Source organism: Callithrix jacchus, chromosome 10 (genome assembly GCF_049354715.1).
Source record: "Callithrix jacchus isolate 240 chromosome 10, calJac240_pri, whole genome shotgun sequence".
Lineage (NCBI taxonomy): Eukaryota > Metazoa > Chordata > Mammalia > Primates > Cebidae > Callithrix > Callithrix jacchus.
This window is the reverse complement of record NC_133511.1, coordinates 3,414,177-3,438,254: the sequence shown is the minus strand read 5'-3', so window position 1 is coordinate 3,438,254 and position 24,078 is coordinate 3,414,177. Positions and strand designations below refer to the sequence as shown.

The window sequence follows — 24,078 nt, the reverse complement described above, 5'->3', positions numbered from 1 at the left end:
GAAACTTATTTAAACCTTTTCTTCTGTTTTAAAAACTGTTTTGAAATGCATTTACGAACAGTCAAATGTATTAAATCAGCACATAGAAAGGGAATTCTGGGGTTCACCAACATTTAAAGTGGTATTAGGGGCAGGCATGGTGGCTTACATCTGTAATCCCAGCACTCTGAGAGGCCAATGCAGGCAGAGCATTTGAGGTAAGGAGTTCGAGACCAGCCTAGCCAACGTGGTGAAACCCTACTTCTACTACAAATGCAAAAAAGGAAGAAAAAAAAAATAAGCCGGGTGTGCTGGTGTGCACCTGTAATCACAGCTACTCAAGAGGCTGAGGTAGGAGAACTGCTTGAACCCTGGAGATGGAGGTTGCAGAGCTGAGATTGTGCCACTGCACTCTAGCCTGGGTGACAGGTAAGATTCCCTCTCCAAAAAAAAAAAAAAAAAAAAAATTGTGTGAGAAATGGAAATTGCTAGAACTCCAGAGATGGAAGTTGCAGTGAGCTGAGATTGTGTCACTGCACTCCAGTCCAGGCAACAAAGTGAGACTCCAAAAAAAAGAAAAAGGTGTGAGAAATGGGAATTTAAAAATAGTGAAAGGGAAACCACATTAAGTAATAGTCAGTATGGTAAGAAAAGAAAGTAGAAAAAATGGCATCCTGTAAGTCAATGCAAAGAGATGAGAACAGCTGCAAAACTACTCAACCACTACAAAGAGAGCAGAAGAGATCATGGTTTCAAGACAGAATGTGAATGGGAATTGATTTCAATTTGAAAATTACAATACAAAACCACAATAAAACCATACACAAAATCTTGTGCTCAAGATCAGTGAACATTATATCACTACTTTAAAAGGGCTGTGACATACGAAAGTTCTGCAGTTTCTTAAGAAAAACTGAAGGAATCCCATTTGTTTCAAAACAGCTTATGTCATTAAGAGAAAAAAATAATCACTTTCAGTAATATTCTAAAAGTGTCAAAGAACTGCCAAGAGATAACTCTGGAAAGTGCTGTTCTCTTACTCATTATCTTAATTTTTCTCTGTGTATTCTGCTTACAGTCCTCATTAAGGATCCCTTCTCATTTTACTAGTTGCCACATAGACAAGTCTATGGTGGTATTGTTACTTTTCATCTATTTAGCATAATAAGTAATTTAATAATATGATGATCTACCATGCTTATTGCCATTAAATAAATCAACATTAAGTAAATTGTATTAGCATAAAATTATTCCTAAAAATAGATTCAGGCTATGAGCTTAAATGTTGAAATGTTTATTCCTATCACTGCTTTATTTACAATATTAATGCTATGAAATCATTTTGGAGATACATTCGTACTGAATCCAGGAGGAGGAAAAGTCTAATATTATAAAAAGTTAATTAGAGTTAACTATTTAAATCAGAGCATGCAATAAATAATGTTTAACACATCTCCATCCTAAATCAACTAAGTAATAAAATTCAAATAAAATTGGAGTTGTAGACTTACTGTAATCCTTTATATTAAAACAGGCTTCCTGGGAGGAAGTCATATGTGTTATTTAAATATTTATCAATCATATACTAAGAAGATTAACAAGCACTAATTCAGTTTGTGGATTTTAATACATTTTATTAGATTGAGAGCACTGTTTGCACTGTCACTTTATAGAACAAAAGCCTCCAAAGTTAGATCACTGAGGCAAGATTTCATTTATCTGTAGTCCAAGAAAACAGGTAGCTAAATGGGCTAAAGTTTTTGTTTTTGATTAACTTTTTTTTGAGAGGGTCTTACTCTGTCACCCAGGCTGGAGTGCAGTGCCACAATCATGGCTCACTGTAGCCTGGACCCGACCAGGTGGTCCTCCTGGGTACCTAGGACTATAGGCACCTACTACCACACCAAGTTAATTTTTGTATTTTTATAGAGACAGGGTTTTTGCCATGTTGCCCAGGATGGTCTCAAACTCTAGGACTAAACTGATCCACCTGCCTTGGCCTCCCAAAATGCTAGGATTACAGGAGAGAGCCACTGCGTCCAGCCTAAACTTTATAAAGAGGTTGATTCAGCAACCCCCACAACATCCAAGCTTAAGACAACATCTATATTCAGGAGTGCCTAACCCCTAAGTCCATGACTCTTTCTAAGAAACCATGGGGGATCAAAGTCCACAGAATTTGGAGAGGTGCCATCAGGGGCCGCAGCAGCTAAAAGCACCTTATGCTTCAATGCCACCTCTAAGAACAACAGAGCAGGGCAACAGTATTATCAAAGTCTAAGTTATTGGGAGAACTGTCCATAAAGTAAGCAAGACAACAGGAAAATGTTTCAAAGACAATAAAGACATTCATGTATTTTTTAAAAGGTTGCATTAGGAGAGTAACTGCTAACAATACTTAAAATTCAACGTGAGTTCGAGTAAGCACCGTGGTCTAGAGATGTGCAGTGAGTGTAACATACACACTGAATTTCAGAGACAAAACAAAAAGATCTAGGGTATGACATTAATAATTTTTATATTGATTACATGTTAAAACATGAATGTTGTGACTATACCGGTTAAATAAAATATATATATATCTATATTAAAATTAATTTCACCTTTTTTGTACATAGTTAAGTGTGGCCACTAGAAAATTCAAAATCCCATATAGAACTCTCTTTTGTGTTTCCCATTATACTTCTATTGGACATTAAATAAAATCCTATAAGTTCAGCAATAACAACAGAAGAAAAAATAGCATATAGTAGGATCTCAAACCATGAAGAAAGAAAGGAAGGAGAATGGTAAGGAAAACTGCAGTATCTAAGCTATAATAAATTCATGGGTGGGAAAAATACAGCAGACAATAGCAAGATATATTGTAATATATACTATAATACAAATCATTTCCACAAGCCTTCACAAAATTTTAATACAACTCAATTCTAAAAATACAGCTCAAAATATGTATACATTCTCAAAATATGAATAAAGCCTATTTATGCAGTAGCAACATGCTGTGGTTGGAAAGCACAACATGTTAAATTGTATGTTATGTAGTCTTGAAGATAAACTTAATATTTGTAATTCAAATATAGCTAATAATCACAAAATGAGTCTGTTACATTACAAAAACTATGCAGTATGCTTCTTGATAAAACTATCGAGCGACAGCCATATGTTTTGTCAATTGATTACTAGGGTTTTTTTTTGAGTAAATACAATTGATTGAATTATATATTTTTGAAGAATTGCTTTTGACATTTTAATATTCATCTTTTCCTTAAAAAGCTCAGTGTATATGGACAAAATCATTATCTGATCAGAGTTGTTGGGAGGGAAGAGGTTTTCTTTTCTTAATTCCTTTCTATCTGCCTTTCTTTTTTTTTTTCATTCTGTCTGTTTCTCTATTTTTATAGATTTAGGGGATACAAGTTTAGGTTTCTTACATGTATATAATGCATAGTGGTGAAGTCCACACTTTAAAAGTACTCATCACCTGAACAGAGAACACTGTACTTCATAGGTGTTTTGTCAATCCTTACCCACTTCAGCTTTTACAGTGCCCCATGTCTACCATTCCACTCCGTATGTTCAGGTGTGCCCACAGTTTAGCTCGAATTTATAAGTGAGAACATGTGGTATTTGACTTTGTTTCTGAGTTATTTCACTGAGGATCATAGCCTTCAGCTTCATCCACATTGCTACAGAAGACATAATTTCATTCTGTCTTTATGGCTGAGTGGTACTCCATGGTGTGTATGTATATACAAGTTATCAATATTTTAAAATTTAACGATTAAGCAGGGAAAATCCTTTGGGCAAGAAAAATTTTGTCTAATTTGGTACAATTTAGGTGTGAGATCAGGTTGTTTGTGTTTTAACTGAAATAATTTCCTAGATGGGATGCTATTTTAGACCTAAGCAAATGGCTAACACATGAAAGTGGTATTCTTTTTCTTTTTGTTGATAATTGAGGTGTTAGAGATTGATTCTCTCTCAGAGTTTCTGTCACCAGTGGATACTCAAGCAGGACCAGAGTTTAGCATGTTTTTCTGTAAATGTCCAGAGAGTTAATATGTCAGGCTTTGTGGGCCATAAGGTCTCTGTTGCAACTACTCAATTCTGCTATTGTAGGATGAAATAGACAATATAAACAAATAGGCATGACTGGGTTTTAATAGAACTCTATCTACAAAAACTAGCAGCAGGCTGGATTTGGCCTATTCCTGAGCTGTAGTTTGCCAACCTTTCAACTAGATTATCACTTGTGTAAGGTGTTATAGGGATTGATGCAGAGTTTAGATAACATCAGCGTCCTTCTCAGTATGTGATTCAATGATTCATAAGATGTAAAATGTAGTCTCTGTTGTGTGTATTTATCCATAGCTTATAAAATAGTAATCAACAAATGGACAAAGGTATTTTTTTTTCCAGACCATATGATCACATCTTGGTTCAGTATATGCTTTCTATGATAAAGAAGACAAAGAAAACAAGACTTATGAACAGTCACTTTAAAAAGCAAAAAAGGAAATGAGAATTAAAAACAAAATTGGAATGGCTCTGAAAGGGTTGTAGAAAAGGGAGAAATGCCTTCACCTTCATGTGATGGAAATTCTACCTTTGTCCTCAAGTAACCCTTCATTCCTCTTTAGATAATTATTCCCTAACATTTTCTGGGCAGAAGCCTTTCCCAAGTCTTAGTCTGTATGGTTCTGGAAGAGTTGATTCAACTCAGTTCAACAAACTAATATGTAACTTGAATTGGGGCTTAACTAATTTGAGTGTTCACTCTCCTGACCACACTGACTGGTTCCGGGATAGTGGCATGAGCAAACTGAGACAATATATGTTATTTAATTGAGCAAGTAGAAATCAACCAGGGTAAGTACATAATAAATAACCAATAAATTGTTTAAATCAGAAATGTTGAAGAACTGAAATAAAGGGAAAAAGGCAGGAAACTAGTATATTAAGCAAAGCCAAGGCTGAAAGAGAAGGGAAGTTGTTATTGTTTGACTGTGTCCCCACCCAAATCTCATCTGAAATTCCCACATGTTGTGGGAGAAACCCAGTGGGAAGTAATTGAATCACTGGGGCAGGTCCTTCCCGTGCTGTACTCATGATAGTGAATAAGTCTCATGAAATCTGATGGTCTTATAAAAAGTTCTCCTGCCAAAGCTCTCTCTCTTTGCCTGACCGCATCCACGTAAGAAGTGACTAGCTCCTCCTTGCCTTCCAACATGATTATGAGGCCTCCAAGCCATGTGGAACTGTAAGTCTATTAAATCTCTTTCTTTTGTAAATTGCCTAGTCCCGGTGTGTCATTAACAGTAGAGTGAAATGGATGAATACAGGAGTATTCTGAAAGATCTGAGGCACAGAAGCTAATGCTATAAGCTAGTATATATTTCTAAAAGAAAAATCAGGAGAAACCTACAGAGCACTAATACAAAGGAGCTTTTGTTTGAAATAAGGTTGGTGCAAAAGTAATTGTGATTTTGCCATTTTAATAAAAACGATGACATTCTCAAGGCATTTGAAATTAGCAAATAATTTTAAAGTAAATTATTTTTAAAAGCAGACTACTAATAAAAAGATGGCACATTAATATAAATTTTTATTTCTAGGAAAGTATTTTTAAATGATACCTGTTCCATAATTTGGCCTGAGGAATGCTGCTGCTCTGTGAAGCTATCAAGAGGTAACCTAATACAATAATAGAGCAACGATACAATCTCACATTAAGAGGCCTAAAACACAGACTATAATATTTCAGAGGAAGAATGGCTAATTTTCATGGACTACTGATGATACATCAGGCATAACGCCTTTCAGTAAAAAGTTATTTTGTTACATTTTAAGAGTTTCAGCTGGGCACCGTGCGTGGCTCATGCCTGTAATCCCAGCACTTTGGGTGGCCGAGGCGGGCAGATTACCTGAGCTCAGGAGTTTGAGAGCAGCCTGGCCAACATGGTGAAACCCCATCTGTACTAAAAATACAAAAATTAGCTGCTTGTGGTGGTGCACACCTGTAATCCTAGCTACAGGGGAGGCTGAGGCAGGAGAACTGCTTGAACCTGGGAATGAGAGGTTGCAGTGAGCCAAGATCCAACCACCGCACTCCAGCCTGGGTGACAAGAGTGAAACTCTGTTTCAAAAAAAAAGTTTCAGGAATATAAGAATGTGAGAAAAGGGTGGGTTATAAAGCATAACATGGAATATAAACATTTGAGTTTTTTGGAAGACTTAACACTGAAAAGTTTATATTTTCTTCAGTGCCCATCTAATTATCAAATGATGTGTATTTTTCCATGAAATGCCTTTTGGCAAATGCCTTTTGGTGTGCTTTATGTGCATGACTGATTCTCAGAAAGCCAGTAAGATAGCACAAAATACTTAGTGTGTGTATGTGGTATGTTTTAAAGTATGCGAAGAGCACAACTGCTCTCAAAAAGTAAGCCAGTTGGTTCATAAATTTATGGCTAAAAGGAAGAGTTAGCATTTCAACAGCTACCGTACCGACTCAAGAAAACAAAAAATCATTCTAACACCACATAACATCACCACTGGAAGAAAAAAAGGAAGTCTAAACAAAGCATAATCAGTTAACACACATATATAACTTATTTCACAGTTGCTCAAAAAATAAAAAATAGATTATTTCAGCTTCTATTTCAAGTTGGGCTAGCTACTGCTGAAAACAATAAAAAATGTTGAATAACATATTAAGCATATTCTTAAACGCACCCAAATGTAACTATGAGCTCAGAAGTAAAGCATGATTATTCAAAAAGCTAAGTGTTGAGTTTTTAATCTTCATCTTTATTTACTTCATCTTGAATGTGAATAGAAGTATTGTAGATCACAGATTTCTTATTAATTCTGTCACAGTAACTAAGTGTGTTGCCCCTACCTTCTTGCCCCAGGCCTCATTTCTGGGGCAGCCATGTAAAAAACTGATCAATTGTCCTATTCAGGTAGACAGATCTTCCATTGGTTAAGTACAAGGGATGAAAGAAGATGAGTTTTCTCTGCTTATAAAGAGGATGAAGGCAACTGTCGTCTTGCCTTTGAAAGGGAAACATAATGTGACTGAATTCTAAAGAATGTGGTATATAAATAAAATCTCTCCAGCAGCCAGATGACCCAGAGATTATTCCAAGTTTTAGAGCTTTATCCCTTTACATATGTAAATACTTAAGGAGATAATGCTGCAGTCCCTCTAGGACTTTGAATAAAAGTTTTATTCTCCTTTCTGAGTAGAGCAATAAACTAGACAAGTAGCCACAAATTTAATTCTATGGTAGATGAAGAGTCATAAGACTTATTTTTTACAGAAACACTGAGAATGTAACACTTTGAAGATCAGATTCAGCTGAAAAAAGTGAGTGAACTGGAAGACAGTTTTGTAGAATTTATTCAGAATGTATCATGTAGGAAAAAAGATGGAAAATATGAGAAATAAGACACAGGATGAACAGAGAGAAAAAGATCTAATATATATCTAATCAGAGTTCCAGAAAAGATAGTGAAGCAGTCAAAATTTAAAGAATAACTCAGATGTTGATATTAGTGAACACCACCAATGAAAATTCAAAAAGCTCATTAAATCTTATGCAATTTTTTAAAAGAATGAATTAAAGAGAACAAAAAATCCATACTCAAAATCTCAACGAAGTATAACTGCAGAAAATCAATGTAAAATCTTAAAAGCAGCAAGAAAAGATAGATCAAAGAAGGAAAAATTGACTTTTCAACAATAGAAACCAGAAAAGATAGATTTCTATCTCAACTCTGCGTTCAGTATAGTGAGACATTAGATGTTAATACAGAATAGCATACCCTTTAAGACAGTGGGTAAATTAAAAGCATTTTCAGATAAATAAGAACTCAAGCATTTACAACCAAAAGATATTTTCTACACTACAAGCAGATACAAAGTGAAATCAAACAGAATGTCTGAGATGCAGAAAGAAATAAAGAACAACACAAGTGATAAACTTGGGGCAAATCCAAATAAGCATTGATGAACATGACTATAGCAACGGGAAGACTGAAATATAAAATAATAACTACATGTAAAGTAGGAATTGAGGACAATATCCTAAGCTTCTTGAACTCTCTGGGAGTTAGGTGAATATACTGAGTTTGACTTTGATAAGATAGGTATATACAAAAAACATATAGGATACCAACTAAAAAGTAGAAAACGCATATAAGTCATAAACTAGGAAAAAGAAACATTAGAAAATAATTAGTCCAAAGGAAGATGAGTAAAAAAAAAGTAGAAAATCACAAATGTATAATAATACAATTAATCCAAATGAATGTAAATAGACTAAATATTCCAGTTATAGATCAGGCATAATCCGGCTATCGGCTTTTTATAAGAGGCACCCATAAAAAATTGAGAAAGTTAATGTTAAAAGTATGAATTAGGATCTATCTAGCAAAAAATAACCAAATGAAAGCTGATATACATTTATTAACATGAGAAAAATAGGAAAAACATAAGAGCTAAAGAGAATCACTTTACGATGATAAATGTTCAATATATCAAGAAGAGATAACATTCTGAACCTGTATAACTAAAAAAGTTGAACAAAATACCATTTTGTGTATGTGTAGTGGTATAGGCTTTGAATGAATCATTTTTAACTAAAGGACAAAGCGTGAGGTGAGAGTCAACCACAGCAGAATATGCATTCTGTTCAAACACAACAAAATGTTGTTACATCGTGGGCTGTAGAGCAAATCCCAACAAATTTCAAGTTTCCTGTCGTAAGACCATACTCTGTAGTCATAATGCAGTTATACATAATAGAAATCTACACCTTAAAGGTAATCAAAACAGTAAAGACTGAGTAAAAAATGGAGCATAGAAGGTAAAGTTACAATGAAGTTTAGAAAATATTTAAAACTGAACAATAATGAAAACATACTGTCAAGCTTGTGGATTATATAGTTAAAACAGTGCTCAATAATACAGCCTCCAGTGCTTTAAGATTTTTAAAAGGAGGAAGAATTACCACATTAACCACCCAGATCAAGAAGCAAAACATTAGAGGAGAAAACCAGTAACAGTAAAGGGTGTGCAAATGGAAAGGCATATTCTAGGATGTGGGAGGCGTTATCTCTCAGCATGTAGTCTGTGAAGCTGGGGCTCACTCGGCAAACTGAAGTTCTCCTTTACAGATGATGTCCTGTTAGGTTCTGCCAAATGGGATTTCTAAGAATGGGAAGCAGGAAGAGGGGAAAAGAAACTTATTCTTCCTGTTCACTTGAGATTCTTTTCAGTATCATCCCAACAACAGCAGTTGGCTCCAACGTTTAGCTTATTTTGGCACCCTCAGAATCAGCCAAGGAATCCCCCTCAGTCCTATCAGTGCTTCTGAAGAGCAGCACTCCTTCCTCAGAGGTCTAAGTCCAACTCCAGGGGTCTTTCTCCAAGTCTACATTCAGATTACCCCAGACTCCATGATTCCCTTTGTTCCTCTAACTCTAGGGGAGGTAGGGGCTTCTGCAAATGCCTCAGTTACTGCACTGTTTCCTTTTCGCTTTTTGAGCTCTCCAACACTTGAGTTACCAATTCTCTATATTAAATTATCCATTAAAATATCTAATATTTGTTTGACTTTGCTGATTGAAACTCTATAAGTAAATGACATAATTTTTATTATCAAAAACTGATCGAAACATATCAGTTTAGGATGAGGGGCACAGATAAAGTATTTTACTAAGAACTAAATTCGAAGGGAAATCCTTCATGTGGGATGTATAAAACAGTGAATTCGTTTGTGGAGTTTCGGAAGTGTTAGCACAAAAACAGCTCTAAGCACAACTGAGAAATGCTTTCATCCAACAAATGTATGTGTCACAAGTAAGTATCCTGCCACAGAGTTTTGAAAAATAGTATGAAGCAATCATTTCATGATTCACCTCGATTAATAGGAAAGAAAACTGGACAAGACTCTGAGAAGAAGTAGTTATCAATTTTAAAGATAGTTTTAGTTCAACAACCTAAGAAAGTACTATTTCTGTTACTTTCTTAATTTTATTTAACTTCAGCATCTTCTTTAGAAATTAAGCTACTCCAAGTCTACAAGTTTAATTGGCAGATACATAATTTAGGGAACATTCTGGACAAAGAAATATAGTTACTGGTTCAACTCTTGTTCAGAAAAAAGTATCACTTATTTTTCTCTCAACAAATTTTACCAGCCTAAAACAGATTGTTTTATATGCACCTCTTATTATATGGGTAATTTAAATGAGAATTAATGGGAGTTCTGAAGCTATATAAAGTAGATGTAAAATTGTTAGAATGTCAGTAATTCTCAAAAGTTATCACCATCAACCAGGTATTAAAAATTGCTGGGTGGTAGCTGGTATGTAATAAAAATTTTAAAGCAAGAACTGACCTTTCAAAGGCATACATGTAGAATACTAAACAAGATGAGATTCTCTGGGTGTTATACTTTCCAGTATTTTGTTTTTCAAATTATTGTTTTTCAAACTTACTGAATTTTTCAGAATGCCAGAAAAATTACACAAACATAAGATGTTAAATTGTGCCTTTGAACAGTTTACAAAATAATAACATGAGTTAACCATTAACACAACGTAATGTTAAAAGTTATATACCTAAATAGATATTTTACCAAAAAATATATTCACTAATATCATCACTAAAAATTTGAAGACACAGTCTTAATCTTCAAGCATGAAAGTCTAAATTAATACAAGATCAGCTGGGCAAGGTGGCTCACGCCTGTAATCCCCGTACTTTGCAAGGCCGAAGTGGGTGGATCAAGAGGTCAGGAGTTTAAGACCAGCCTGGCCAACACGGTGAAACACCATCTCTACTAAGAAAGAAACATTCGCTGGGTATGGTGGAGGGCACCTGTAATCCCAGCTACTTGGGAGACTGAGGCAGAGAACTGCTTGAACCCGGGACTTGGAGGTTGCAGTGAGCCGAGATTGTGCCACTGCACTCCAGCCTGGGCAACAGAGCAAGACTCCGTCTCAAAAAATAAAAAATGAAAAAAAGATCTTGAATCTGGCAATGTCATAAGCACGACAATTGCCTGTTATGCCCAGCTTTTATAAATGCACAAATCCTTAAGTAAGAATGATAATATTTAATCTATAAAGACAGCACGTTTCAAAAACTATGATTGCATCTATTTGTTACCATATCCATGCAGGATCTCTGTGAAGGCTAATTCTACTTTTGAAATCTCTTTGGACTCTTCTTACTTTATATTCATACTGCCACAATACTAAATAAAATCTGCACCCACCTTTCTCTTAGAACATAACTTCTTCTCTGGTTTTTCAGGCCTCAGTCATCTTAATCTAATCCACTATTTACATCCTCATCAATTTGCCTTTATCAAACACAAGCCTTTTTATATCACCACAATGCGCCCTTCTTCTTAGTTCTGTTATATCCTTCCCTTTTTTAATATATATATTTTATTGTGTTTTAGGTTTTGGGGTTCATGTGAGGAACGTGCAAGATTGTAAGCACTCCAGCATGACATTACCCCTTTCCAACCTAGTTCTATTGACTATGGTCAGGTTAGAATAACAAACGTGGCAGGTATTTCATTTTCCCTGGAATACCATTTCACCTTTTTTTTTTGTCTAAAGAATTCCATATGTGTGGTGGCTCATGTCTGGAATCCCAGCACTTTGGGAGGCTGAAGCAGGCGGATTGCCTGCGCTCTGGTGTTTGAGACCAGACTGGGCAACACGGCGAAACCCCTTCTCTACCAAAAATACAAAACATTAGCCAGGTTGGTGCTGGGCACCTGTCGTTCCAGCTACTAGAGAGGCTGAGGCTGGAAGGACGGCTTGAGCCTGAGAGGCACAGGTTGCAGTGAGCTGAGATCATGCCACTATACTCCAGCCTGGGTGACAGAGGGAGACCCCATCTCAAAAAAATAAAAAAAACAAAAACAGAAAACAGAAACAAACCATTCTTTACTTATCACGTAATCTCCTAAAAAAAAAAAAAGAAAGTCTTCCCTGACTTTCCTATCAGCAGACTTAATCATTCCCTGATCTGGGTTTCCAAAGAAGACTGTAATATCTGTATTCTGTTTGTGTGTGTGTGTATTGGTATAAACTTTAGCATAATTTCTAGGGTAAATCACTAGCATCTAGTATAGTACCTACTGCATAGTAGTTCCTCAATAGATATTTAATAAATGAGAAAACAAGTGACTAGACAGAGAAGAGGTTACTACTCCTTTTTTACCCATGAGAAACCTCAGAAGTGATTCAGACCAGTCCAAAGGTAGTGCGTTATCTTGACTGTTCACAGTCAGTTACAGAAGTGATTCAGCTAAATTCCTGGAAGTACTTAATGGGAAAAGATAACCTGGATGACTGGCTCTTTCCTTTTCATCAAAAATTGACTTATTTTTGTTAAAGTGTAATTATTCTATTAAGTTTAAGTTTAGCTAGTAATTAACTATAACCTGATAAAAATAATGATAAACTCTAAAACCGAAATGCTGCACTAAGTTCTTTCATTTGAATCATTTATATGTGTAAACTTTAAAATTCTCCCCAAATAAGAGAATTCCTATTTACTCAAGTGCCATATCTTAACTTGCCTAGTTTAAAATGTAAGTTTTATGGAAATTATTATTTAAATTATATATTGGTACTAGAAACACAAAAAGGGAAATTAGTAACAACTAAGAGGGCTTCTGGAACGTGCTGGAACATTATCTGGCTTTTATTGGCTAAGCATAGCTAGGAGATTCCAAGAGAAGGAAAGAGCATTGAGAAAGTTCTCACAGAATCTGTCATGATTTGTTCATGCAACAGTAAGATCTACTTCACTATACAAGAGGCTTAGAAGTAAGGTTGGCTACAGAACCAAGTTATGGAGGGGAAGAAAAGGTTTTCCTTAGAAAAATCAATGTTATATTAATAAAGGATAATTTGTAATGAAGTAAGAGTAAAAATTGGAGTTTTCTGCCTTAGTCCATGAGGAATAGAGGCCTCATGACAATAATGGCTTTGGGAAGAAAGTGGGAGGGGAAAAATGATAGCAGAATGAAAAGCAGTATATCTGATCAATTTGGTTATTATAATTATAATACAAAATTTTTGAAACAATGTTTATTTTACAAACAAGAATCAAAATGGAGTTTTAAAAGTTACACTGGTTTATGTACAAAATGAAAAATTATCCTCCACTTCCAAATCTTGTGTTTGACAAAATAAAAGGATACCAAACACAGAAGATGGCACAAGAAGAATGAGAAACACCTGGGAGAAAGGAGGTGCTGGGGCACGTATCCAGTGGGAGGAGAAGATACGCTAACTGCCATGGCTGGGGCAAACCAGACCAGGGACAGATTCTGATTGCAAACTTTCCTTTTCACATTGTCTTGATTGGATCATTATCCACTATGTCACTATTTCAGAGCTAAAAACTAGCAATATTAAGAACCAGCCATAGGTAGCAAGGTACCTAATATACCATTAGCATGCAATCCAGCTGGTTTGAGTTACCTGGAATAGATAAAGGTTGGCCTTAGAGTATCAAACAGAACAGATAAAAACAGAAACAAAAATGTACACCTAAACGTATTAAGGTAGAAATCAGTATCAGAGACAGAATACTGTGGAGGAAAAAAAATAGTCACTCTTAAAGAGTAAGAATCAGATTAATTTTTTCAATAAAAGACCAATGAGTAATATTTTCTAAGAGTTGCAGGAAAAGAATTAGAAAGCTAAAAATTGATCTGCAGCTGTACTATCAGTCCACTAGAGAAATGTGAAGATGAAATAAAGACAGTCTCAGATGTAAAAAATTTCAGAAATGTTATTCACCAAAGAGAAACATTTTAAAATAATATTTTGGAATTGCCTTGAATTTAGAGATTATTCCCTCTGAGCCAGACACCACTGATTATTTTCATTCCAATGAGATGCAAATATAAGCATTATAAGCAATCCCTGAACTATATTTATTTCATTTTAACTCTCCTGAAATTAAAAACCTAAAGTATCTAAATCCTAGCCATCACAGTGGCCTGAAAATCTACTCTCTATTTGGAGTCTCCCACGGGCTTACCCTAATTAGCTCATTTGAGTAAGTGAATTGATTTCTCTTTAAACAAATGGTAAAAGCTCTTTCCCTTTCCTTAATCAAAGCAACGTAAGGCAGCCAGTCTTAAAATGTTAGATCTTAAAGCAGGGAACTTGAAATATATATGATAAATTATCAAAAGAAATAAAAGAGCGAAGTGAATGCTAGCATGACACTAATAGATAAGGCTCATAAATACACTCTCTTGCTTGTGTGAAGTAAAGGGATTTGGGAGAGAGCAGGGTAAAATAGGGATAGAGATGTGCAATTCTTGTCACTGACAATATTTGTATCATAAAATTTTTAAAAGTTTATGTTCAGTATTAATGAAATTAAAATCACTTTTTGAACTGCATTTGCACATCTTTGTAAGAAAATGTGAAAAGTAACCTTCAGCTGGCCACGGTGTGGCTCACGCCTGTAATCCCAGCACTTTGGAAGGGCAAGGCTGGAGGAGTCACATGAGGCCAGGAGTTTGAATACAGCTGGGCCAACATGGTTTAACCCTGTCTCTATTAAAAATATAAAAATTAGTCATGTGTGGTGGCACATGCCTGTAATCCCAGCTAACTGGGAGGCTGAGGCATGAGAATTGCTTGAAACTGGGAGGTGGAGGTTGTAATGAGCAGAGATTGTGCCACTGAATTCCAGCCTGGGCAACACGGTGAGATGCTGTCTCCAAAAAGGCAATCTTCACCTTATGTAAATGTAAAAACAACTTCAACTTCTATCAAAGTAACTCTTCCACCAAGATATGAAGAAGAAAAAAATTACTTGTATTTTGCATATTCATTCTAGAATTAAATATTATGTATAAGAATGTAAAAGATTAGTTACATTTTTAGTTTAGATATTTAAAAATAGAATTATTTAACTAAATGGTTAGTTTTCTACCAATATCTACAAATATAATCAAAAGATTAAAAATACTTTAATAAGAATATTAAATTTTAGTAAATATTACGTATAATAGTCTAATATCTTATACAATTGTTACTTTATTGAAAATAAACTAAAAAATACAATTGAGTGTTTCATAAACAAACTAGAACAAGCAGAAAGAAAGAGTCTCTGAACTTGAAGATAGGTCTTTTAAAATAATCCAGTTCAAGGGGGAAAAACAAGAGAAAAAAATAATGAAGAAAGCCTATGGGTCTTATGGTACACCATTAAGTGAAAATATTTTCACTTAATGGTGTACCATAAGGGTAAGAGGGAGAAGAGACAGAGAAAGTCACAGAAAATCTATTTCAAAAAATAATAGTTGAAATCTTCCCAAATCTTAGGGGAGATATGAACATCCAGTACCAGGAATCTCAAAGGCCTCAATTATATCAACCCTGAAAGTTCCACATTTCAATCAAACTGTCAAAAGTCAAGGACAAAGAGAGAATTCTAAAAGCTGCAAGAGAAAAATGTGAAGTCACATATTAGGGAATCCCCACTAGACAATCAGATTTTTCAGCAGAAACCTTCCAGGTCAGGAGAGAATAGGATGAGAAAGTGCTGACAGAAAAAAAAAAAAAAATCAGCCAACAATATAATATCCAGCAAACACTTCCTCCAGAAGTGAAAGAGAAATAAAGACCTTTCTAGATAATTAAATTCTGAGGTAATTCATCACCACTAGAGTAGCCTTACAAAAAATGATCATAAAACGCATGGAAGTATAAAACCCCCCAGCAGATGTAAATTTATAACAAACTAAGAATACTTAATTGCTGTAATGGTGCTATGTAAATCTTTCAATCCTTTAGTATGAAGATTTAAAGTCAAAATGGTTAAAAAAATAGCAGCTACAAATAGTGGCTAAGGAACCCATGATACACAAACATGTAAATTAAGATAACAAAAATATAAATGGGAGAAATGCATGTAGCATTCTTATGCAATCGAAGTTATGTTATTAGCTTAAAATACTCTATTACAACTACAGGATTCTTTATATTAGCCCTATGGTGAAAACAAAGAAAGAAAGTACAACAGATACACAAATAAAGAAAAAATAAATAGTAAACAAAGCTTAGCAACACTGAAGAAGAAGGAAACAAAGATCTAAAAACAACCAGAAAACATTTAACAAAATGGCTGGAGGAAGTCATTACATATTAATAATCTTAAACATACAGGGGTTAAATTCTCCAAATTAGTCCGTCCTCACATTGCTATAAGGAAATACCCAAGATTGGGTAATTTACAAAGAAAAGAGTTTTAATTGACTCCCAGTTTTACATGGCTGGGGAGTCCTCAGGAAACTTAAAATCATGGCCGAAGGCACTTCATAGGATAGCAGGAGAGAGAATGAGTGCCAACGGGGGAAATGTCAGATGCTTATAAAATATGACTGTGATTGTGAGAACTCACTATCACGAGAGCAAGAGGGAAACTGCCCCCATTATTCAGTTGCCTCCCATTGGGTCCCTCATATGACATGTGGGGATTATAGGGGTTATAATTCAAGATGACATTTGTGTAAAGACACAGCCAAATCATATAATTCTGTCCCTGGCCCCTCCCAAATGTCATGTCCTCACATTTCAAAACACAATCATGCCTTTCTTAACAGTCCCCTAAAGTTTTAAGTCATTCCAGCATTACCCAAAAGTCTAAGTCCAGAGTCTCATCTGAGACAAGGCAAGTCCCTTCTGCCTATGAGCCTGTAAAACCAAAAGCAAGTCAGTTACTTCCCAGATACAATGGGAGTACAGACATTTGGGTAAGTAAAGAGGAGAAATTAGTCAAAACAAAGAGGCTATAGGCCCCATGCAAGTCCAAAATCCAATAAGGCAGTCATTAAATTTTAAAGTTCCAGAACAATCTCCTTTGACTCCATATCTCAAATCTAGGCCACCCTGATGAAAGAGGTGGGTTCCCATGGCCCTGGGCAGGTATGCCCCTGTCGCTTTGCAAGATACAGCCCCCCTCTCCTGGCTGCTTTCACAGCTGGTGTTGAGTGTCTGTGGCTTTTCCAGGAACATGGCGCAAGCTGTCAGTGGATCTACCATTCTTGGGTCAGGAGGATGATGGTCCTCTTCTCACAACTCCACTAGGCAATGCCCCAGTAGGATCTCTGTGTGGGGGCTACAATCCCGTATTTCCCTTCTGCACTGCCCTAGCAGAGGTTCTTCATGAGGGCACTGGCCCTGCAGCAGATTACTTCCTGGCCATCCATCCATTATCATACACCGGATGAAATCTAGGCAAAGGTTCCAAAACCTCAATTCTTGTTTTCTGTGCAGCCAGGGGCCCAACACCATGTGGAAGCTGCCAAGGCTTGGGGTTTGCACCCTCTGAAGCAAAAGCCTGAGCTGTATCTTGACCTCTTTTAGTCACAGCTAGAGCAGATAGAAGGCAGGGCACCAAGTCCCAATGCTGCACACAGCAGAGGGGCCCTGGACCTGGCACAGGAAACCGTTTTTCTCTCCTAGGCTTTCAAGCCTGTGATGGGAAGGCTGCCATAAAGGTCTCTCTGACATGCCCTGGAGATATTTTCCCCACTGTCTTGGTGATTAGTGTTTGGCTTTTCATTATGCAAATTTCCACAGCTGTCTTCAATTTCTCCACAGAAAATGGTTTTTTTGCTTTCTACTGCATCATGTTCCAGACTTTTATGCTCTGCTTACTCTTGAATGTTTTGCTGCTTAGAAATTTCTTTGGCCAGACACCCTAAATCATCTCTTTCAAGTTCAAAGTTCCACAGTTCTCTATGGCAGGGGCAAAAAGTCCCCAGTTTCTTTGCTAAAGCATAGAGTGACCTTTACTCCAGTTCCCAAAAAGTTCCCCATCTCCATCTGAGAGGACCTCAGCCTGGACTTCATTGTCCGTATCACTATCAGCACTTTGGTCAAAGCCATTCAACAAGTCTCTAGGAAGTTCCAAACTTTCTCACACCTTCCTGTCTTCCAAGGCCTCAAAGCTGTTCCAACCGCTGCTCATTACCCAGTTCCAAAGTTGCTTCTACATTCTTGGGTATCTTACAGCAATGTCCCACTCCCAGTACCAATTTACGGTATTAGTCTGTTCTCACATTGCTATGAGAAAACACCTTAGACTGGGTAATTTATAAAGAAAAGAGGTTTCATTGACTTATAGTTCCACATGGCTGGGATGGCCTCAGGAAACTTACAATCATGGCCAAAGGCACTTCTTCACAGGGCAGCAGGAGAGCGAATGAGTGCCAGCAGGGGAAATGCCAGATGCTTACAAAACCATCAGATCTCATGAGAACGCACTATCATGAGAACAGAGTGAGAAAACCACCCCCATGATTCAATTACCTCCCACTGGGTCCCTCCCATGACACATGGGGATTACGAGAATTACAAGTCAAGATGAGATTTGTGTGGGGACATGGCCAAACCATATCATTCTCCAATTAAAAGATATAGTGTGTCTGAATTGATAAATAAAAGAGACCCTACTATATGCTGCCTACAAGAGGCGCATGTCATCATTAAAGACAAATGGACTTAAAAGTAAGAGATGGAAAAATATATTCCTTATAATAAAAAACAAAAGTAAACAGGAATAGCCATATTATGTGAAATAGACTTTAAGTCAAAAATAATTTTAAAAGACTATGGAAATCATATAAGGCTAAAGGAGTAAATTCAAAAAGAGGATATAACAATTGTAAATACAGATGCACCCAAGAGAAAAACACCAAAATATAAAAAGCATATTATCAGATCTACAAGGAGACAGACACTGCAATATAATAATAGTAGGGGATTCCAAGACCCCGCTTTCAACAATGGACGGATCATCTAGACAAAAAAAATTAACAAAAAGCCATTGGGTTTAAATTGCACCATAGACCAAAGGGACCTAACAGACATTAACAGAAAATTCTATCCAACAGCTACAGAATACAGATTCTTCTCAACTGCATATGCAACATTCTCTGGAATATGTTAGGCCACAAAATAAGTCTTAAGAGATTTAGGAAGACAGAGATCATATCAAGTAACTAATTATATAAAATTAGAAATCAACAAGAAAAATTTAGGAAATTGTAAAAATACAAGGAAACTAAACAGCATGCTCCTAATAACCAATGGGTCAATGAAAATCAACAAGCATATTTAGTAAGACTAAGAAAAAAGAGAAAATTCAAATAAAACCAGAGTAAAAAAAAGAGGACATTACAACTGATAATAGAAATACAAAGTATCATAACAGACTATTATGAACAACTACATGCCAACAAATTTGATAACAGAAAAAAATGGATAAAATACTAGATACATACAATCTACCAAGATAAAATTATTAAAAAATGGAGTTGGGCATGGTCACTCATGCCTGTAATCCCAGTACTTTGGGAGGCCAAAATGGGTGGACTGCCTGAGCTCAGGAGTTGGAGACCAGCCTGGGCAACATGGAAAAACCCGATCTCTATGAAAATTAGCCAGGTATGGTGGGGCACAACTGCAGTCTCAGCTACTTGGGGGGCTGAGGCACGGGGATAGTTTGAGCAATAAGTCAAGGCTTCAGTGAGTCAAGATCATACCACTGCACTGCAGCCTGAGTGATGGAGTGAGACCCCATCTCTAAACACACATACAAATACACAGAATAACAAGTGTGGAAACTGTAATAGACGGCTTCGAAGCAAAGCTCAGGACCTGATACTCCATTGCTACATTCTACCAAACATTTAAAGAACTAATACCAACACTCTTCAGACTATTCTAAGAAAATGAAGAGGAAGAAACAATTCTAAACAAAGCTAGCATGATTGTGATTCCAAAGCCAGAGGACACCACAAAGAAAAAGCAAACTACAGGCCAATATCCCTAAAAAGTATAGATATAAAAACTCTCAAAAAGATACTAGCAAACCAATTTCAAAAATACATTAAAAACATCATTCAGTATAATAAAGTGGGATTCACCCCAGGGATGCAAAGATGGTTCAACATATGCAAATAAATAAAAGTGACACACGTTAAAAGGAGACAAAAGCAACACGATCATTTCAGCAGACACAAAAAAGACATTTGACAAAATTCAACATCCCTTCCTGACAAACCATCAACAAATTGAAACAGAAGGTATCTACCTCAACAAAATAAAGGCCACACTGGACAAATGCACAGATAACATCTAGCTGAATATTAAGATGAAGAACAAGAGAAAGGCTGGGTGTGGCGGCTCACACCTCATTCCAGCACTTTGGAAGGCCTCGGCAGGCAGATCACTTGAGCTCAGGAGTAAGCCGGGGCAACGTGGTGAAACTAAACACACAAAAATTAGCCGGGCATGGTGGTGCACGCTTGTAATCCAGCTACCTGGAGGCGGAAGCAAGAGAATCGCTTGAGCCCGGGAGCTGGAGGTGCAGCAAGTGAGATCATGCCACTGCACTCCAGCCTGGGCAACAGAGTGAGACCCTGTCTCAAAAAATAAAAAAAAAAAAGAACGAGACAAAGTTGCCCACTTTCACTACTTTTATTTAACATAGGAATGAAAGTTCTAGCCAGAGCAATTAGGCAAGATAAAAAGAAAATCCAAACAGGAAAGGAAGAAACCAAATTGAAACCAAATTGTTCCTATTTGCTGACAGCATCTTCAATACAGAAAACTCTGAAGAGTCCATCTACAACTGTTAGAACTAATCAGCAAATTCAGTATATTTTCAGGATACAAAATTAACATACAAAACCCAGTAGTGTTACTATCCACTAATAGGGAGCTACCTGCAAATAAAATCAAGACAATTTCGACTTCCTGTTTGAAGGATGTTTTCACTGGATACTCTCTAGGGTAAAGTACTTTTCCCTCCGTGCTTTAAATGTGATGCCTGTGAGACTTCCCCTGGAAAGTCCGCTGCTGGTGTGTTGGAGCTCCATTGTATGTTACTTGTTTTGTTTTTTACTGCTTGTAGGACCCTTTCTTTTTCTTTGATCTTTGGGAGTCTGGTTGATAAGTACCTTCACGTACTCTTCTCTGGATTAAGTCTGCTTGGTGTTCTACAGCCTTCTTACATGTGCATATTGATAACTTTCTCTAGATTTGAGAAACTCTCATTATCTCTTTGAATAAACTTTCTACCTCTATCTCTTTATTTACCTCCTCTTTAAGGCCAATAACTCCTAGGTTTGCCCTTTTCAGTCTACTTTCTAGATTTTATAGGTGTGCTTCATTGTTTTTCTTTTTTCTTTTGTCTTCTCTGACTGTATATTTTTAAATAATCTGTCTTCAAGCTCACTAATTCTTTCTTCGGCTTGATCAATTCTGGTATCAAAAGGCTCAAGTATACCAGCTGTATTTTTCAGCTCCAGAACTTCTGCCTGATTCTTTTTAGTTATTTCAATCTCTTTGTTAAAATTTATGAGATAGGATTCTGAGTTCCTTCTCTGTGTTATCTTGAATTTCTCTGTGTTTCCCCAAAACAGCTATTTTGCATTCTGTCTCTGAAAGGTCACATATTTCTGTCTTTCCAGGATTGGTCCCTGGTGCCTTAGGCAGCTAACTTGGTGAGGTCATGTTTCGCTGAATGGTGCTGATGCCTGCAGATTTTCTTTAGTGTCTTGGTATTGAAGACTTAGGTATTTATTGTAGTTTCCTTAGTCTGACATTGTTTGCGCCTTCTTGGGAAGGCTTTCCAGATATTTTCAAGGCCTTGGGTGGTGTGATCTAAGCTCTACCTGCTTTAGGGTGTACTCCAAGCCCAGTAATACTGTGATGCTTGCATCTTCACAGAGGTGCCACCTTGGTGGTCTTGGACTAGATTTGGAAGAATTCTCTGGATTATCAGGCAGGGTCTCTTGTTGTCTTTCCTTACATTCACCCCAATTAATGGAGCCTCTCTCTGTCCTGAGTCACCTGGAGCTGGGGGTGGGGTGACACAAGCACTCCTGTGGCTACCACTAGGACTGTACTGTCAGACCTGAAGCCAGCACAGCACTGGGTCTTGCCCAAGGCCTGTAGTAACCACTCCTTGGCTATGGCCTGTGTTCAGTCAAGGCCCTGGGGTTTCACACTCAGCAGGTAGCAAAGTCAGCCAGGCCTGTGTCCCTCCCTTCAGGTTGGTAAGTTTCCCCAAGCCCTGGGTGTGTCCAGAGGTACTGTCTGGAGCTAGGAACTAGAGTCAGAAACCTTCGAACTCTACCTGGTATTTTATTTTACTGGGGCCGAGTACTGTGGCACTCAAACCACAAGACTCAGTCTTTCTCCAGTCTTCCCTCTCCTTTCCAAAGACGGAGGAGCCTCACTCGTGGCCACCACCACAACAGGCTCATGAGGAGTATTGTGAGACTACCACCAATATTCAGTCCACTTGTAGTTAATGCTGCTTGACCTGGGACTCACCCTTCAGGGCAGTGGGCTCTGGGCCCAGGGCAAGTCCAGAAATGCCATCTAAGAGCCAAGTCCTGAAACTGGGGCTCTCCCTCTCTGCAGCCAAGCTGCTGCCTAACTCTCTACTTTTCTCAAGTGGAGAAGTCTTGCCTCACAGCCACCACAGCTGGGAATGTTCCGAGTCTCACCTGAAGCCAGTAAGTCTCAAAGTCTTACCCAAGGCCCTCAATGTAGTACCTGTGTGTCACTGGTGGTTATGCAGGACACAAGGGATCTTCAGTTAGCAGGTGATGAATCTTGCCAGGATTGGGTCCTTCCCTTCAGCCAAGAGGTTGCTTTCTGATGCAATGAGTGTCTACAAATGTTTTCCAGGCGCTAAGGCCTAGAAAAAGGGCTCACAACTCTGACCAGTGCTCTGTCCTGTTGTGGCAGAGTTTGTATCCAAGATGCAAGATGAAATCCTCCTCACTTTTTCCCCTTCTCTTCTCAAGCAGAGGGAAGGAGTCTCTTGTGTACCTGTGAGCGGTATATCCTGGGTTAGGGGAAGGGTGATGCCAGCATTCCCTAAGCTGCCCAGCAGATGCCTCAGTAGGTCACATGCCCCTTCCAGTCCACTGTCCCTGGGACTAGTTTAGCAGCACTGCTCACATAGGAGTTGAAAGCTGTGTGGCCTGGACTGCTTTTCACGATTATTTAGAGCCCCTGCTTTCCACGATTATCCCGGGTTCCTGCTACTGAAATCTTTAATTCCTCTCTGGCTAGGGTTGGTTTAAATTCTCCCTCCGTGTGTGGGTGTCAGCTGTTTCCATCCCACTTTGCTTTCTGTTGTAATAGGGCAGCACTGGATTCAGTGCCTCACAAATGCTGCAATCTCCCTCTCCCCATTGCACCAAAATGCTTTCCATGCCATGCCACTGCTGCTTGGGGACAGGGTAGGGGTGGTGTCTGCAATTCAAAACTGTTTTTCCTACCTCTTCAATGTTCCTTTCAGCAATATGAAGTTAAAAACCAGGTATTATGAGTGCTCATCTGATTTTTATTCTTACCAAGGTGGTTTTGTGTCCAAATAGTTGTTAAATTGGTGTCCTTGCACGGTGAGGGGTGTGTGACTGGTGGAGGCTTCTATTCTGCCATCTTATTCCACCCCAAAGTCAGCCAACTGATTTTGTGACAAAGGTCCCAAGGACACACATTGGAGAAAGACAGTATTGTCAATAAATGGTGCTAGAAAAATTAGATATCCACATTCAAAAGAATGAGACTAGACCCCCCCACCTCTCATTATATCAAAAATAAAATCAAAATTAATTAAAGACTTCCATGTAAAACCCAAAGCATGAAAATACTAGAAGAAAATATGCAGGAAGATCTTCAGTACATTGAGCTGGGCGAGGATTTTCTAAATAAGCCTTCAAATGCACAAGCAGCAAAAGTAGGAAGAGACAAATGTGATACTCAAATTGTGATATATCAAATTAAACAGCTTTTGCACAGCAAAGGAAACAGAGTGAAGAGTTAACCTACAGAATGGGAGAAAATACTTGCAAATGATACATCTGATTAGGGGTTAATATCCAGAATATAAAAGGAATTATCTCAATAGTTTTTTTAAAAATATAATTTAAAAATTGGCAAAAGACCTTAGCCAGGGAAATGCAAATCAAAACCCAATGAGATGTCGTCTCATTCCAG

At 37.4% G+C, this 24,078-nt stretch overlaps 1 protein-coding gene across 8 annotated transcripts in view; it reads right to left on the bottom strand.

The window, feature by feature from the left end:
• Nucleotides 1-24,078, bottom strand: part of DYNC2H1 (dynein cytoplasmic 2 heavy chain 1) — a 375,588-nt gene that overhangs the window by 83,909 nt on the left and 267,601 nt on the right. The window lies entirely within an intron of this gene.